Source organism: Alosa pseudoharengus, unplaced genomic scaffold, assembly GCF_046254945.1.
Source record: "Alosa pseudoharengus isolate Yale_2024_CS ecotype anadromous, Long Island Sound unplaced genomic scaffold, YU_APseudo_1.1 YU_APseudo_1.1_scf_22, whole genome shotgun sequence".
In the NCBI taxonomy this organism is placed as follows: Eukaryota; Metazoa; Chordata; class Actinopteri; order Clupeiformes; family Clupeidae; genus Alosa; species Alosa pseudoharengus.
In genome coordinates, this window is record NW_027468680.1 from 164,202 (window position 1) to 166,701 (window position 2,500).

The 2,500-nt window shown below is 37.5% G+C and overlaps 1 protein-coding gene across 1 annotated transcript in view; it reads right to left on the reverse strand.

The window, feature by feature from the left end:
- The window catches only part of myo10 (myosin X), a 153,230-nt gene that overhangs the window by 119,518 nt on the left and 31,212 nt on the right, over positions 1-2,500 (reverse strand). The gene's annotated exons all lie outside the window — the stretch shown is intronic.

The following is a 2,500-nucleotide window of genomic DNA, read 5'->3' on the forward strand; positions in this document are numbered from 1 at the left end:
TGATGCACTGTGGACTAGTAACATTATGTTAACTATTAGTAGGCTAGTTAGACTATACAATAAACGACGATCAAAAATCAAATGTGTGGCACAGCAGAAGGCCAAGAGCTTGTCCCTCGAAGCGGATCATCCATTGTTCGAAAATATTTCTGATTTCAGGCAAGTTAAGTTAACCAAAAATAAAGCAGGGCTCTCAACTCATACCGTGAAACACATCACATGACATAAACCACACATGCCTTTTTTATCACGTTAACTTTTAGTCCTTGTTTGCTTCCTCCGATAGCCTATAGCCTACTGTAATAAGAGTTGAGCTAACGACGGGATCCGTGAATTTTATTCATGTATTTTATAAGCTACATGTGCAACCTACAATGCATATGCGTTTCAAGACACAGCCTACTCAAAACGAGTGAACAATAATGAATGACTTGCTTGACCCAAGCTATGACTTGACTTGACTTGCTTGACTGTCACAAAAAATGACTTGGACTTGCTTGAGACTTGAAGGTTAAGACTTGAGACTTGCTTGTGACTTGCACATGTGTGACTGTGATGAGTGAACAATAATGAAAATGTAGCCTACACGTCAGTGTTTTACATATCAACGAATGACTAAATCAGGGGTGTCCAAACTGCGGCCAGCCATGCACTTTAATCCGGCCTGCCGAGCATTTATTAGTTTATCATAGGCCGCTAGCTATTTTTTTCCAGCGATAGACGACGTTGTGGTTAACTTTAGACTACTGCAAACTGCTTTACACTCTTCTTAGAGAACGTTTACAATGTCAATGTCAAAACAGCTTGTCACATCGAGATACATAGTATCTCCATTGCAGCAGATCTAACTACGTTATGCTAATAGTCCATTTAATTGGGGACGCATTTGAGCGTGGGAGAGAGGGCGATGGCAACAGTAGTTCCCACTACTGACCATTTATAAACTGTGAGAGGGCACAGCCATAGGCACAGCACTAGCCATAGGCTATATTTGAGTGGAGCTGGCAGAGTCTTAAAGTGACAGTGCACCATTTATAAATGAATTAAACAACATCAAATTAACAGTATTTCTTAAGAAATTAATTTTCTACAACAAAATTATTTTGTCATTTAAGGCGAGACACTACAGGTGAATAGGGTAACATTTTTAACAAGCAGATATCACTATGAAACTTTCCCAGTTGATTACTTACATTAATATGAGAAAAAAATGTATTACAAGTTTGCTGTAATTTAATGTTTACATATGCAAATTAGGCATTATCTAATTAAATATTATTGTTTGGTTTTGTTTATGTAAAGCACATTGAATGACCTCTGTGTATGAAATGCGCTATATAAATAAACTTGACTTGACTTGACTAAATATGCGCTAATTTGCATACATTTTAAGGCACGAAACCTGAGCATTGGATACAGCCAGGTTCAACATTATGTTTTCATTGTGTTCAGATATTAGATGGGGAAACATTTACAGAGGGATTTATGAATATCTACTTCCGTTATCCTGTAAATCAGAAAATTATGTCACTAGCCCTAAAAAATCGATTTTTTCCATGTTTTTAGGCATAAAATGTCATGTAAGTCAGGCTAGGAATAATATATCAACAAACCCCTCTGTAGAAATCTTCGACATATAGTTAGGCATAAGTCTAGAAAGTTTGGTGTATGTACGTGCTTCTGAAGTGGAGTTTTTGAGCTCAGAGTGTGAGAGGAAACTCATTTTGAGAAAACAGCCTTGAAAGACAGCCAATGAGATTCCGTTCTCAGCCTAGACTCGCCTTTGAACTTTCGCGATTGGTTGCTGATACAAAGGAAGTGTCCATATATGGATTACATAGCGTGATACAGGAAAAACAGAGCTTTCCAACGGTAGTACACATGATATGTTTTGGACCACGGTCGCGGGAGGTTAGAATGCTAACTTTTGCTGAATTTAGGATAAATATACAGGCGCGAGTAGACACAATATAATGAAATAAACACCTAAATGTGTAAATCGGACTTTTTTGTTGTAGTAGTGTGATAGAATACATGCTAAGGTAACAGACTAGCTCAAAATCTCGAAATTGACCAGTGCATGAAAAAACGATGTTTTCACCTGCCGTGTCTCGCCTTAAATAATACAAAACATTATTATTATTATTATTATTATTATTATTATTATTATTATTTGTGTGTGGCCCGCCAATTTTCAAAACCCAATGTGGCCCTTCAGTCAAAAAGTTTGGACACCCCTGGACTAAACGATTACAGTAAACTCATGAACAAGAAGCAGAGCTTAAGTGGCTAATGGGGAGCGTTGGGAGGATTCCCGGTGGGCTGTTAACGTTTTCCCAAATATTAACAAAGTAGCACGCACAAAACATTTGTTTGGAAGTTGTTTGGAAGTTTGGAAGTCACAGTCAAATCTATATTTGCAGTAATTTAGGGGAGTAAATGTGAGGGGAAGAATTTGGGTGAGCCAGATAGCAAGTCCAATATGTTTAGGGAAAAAATA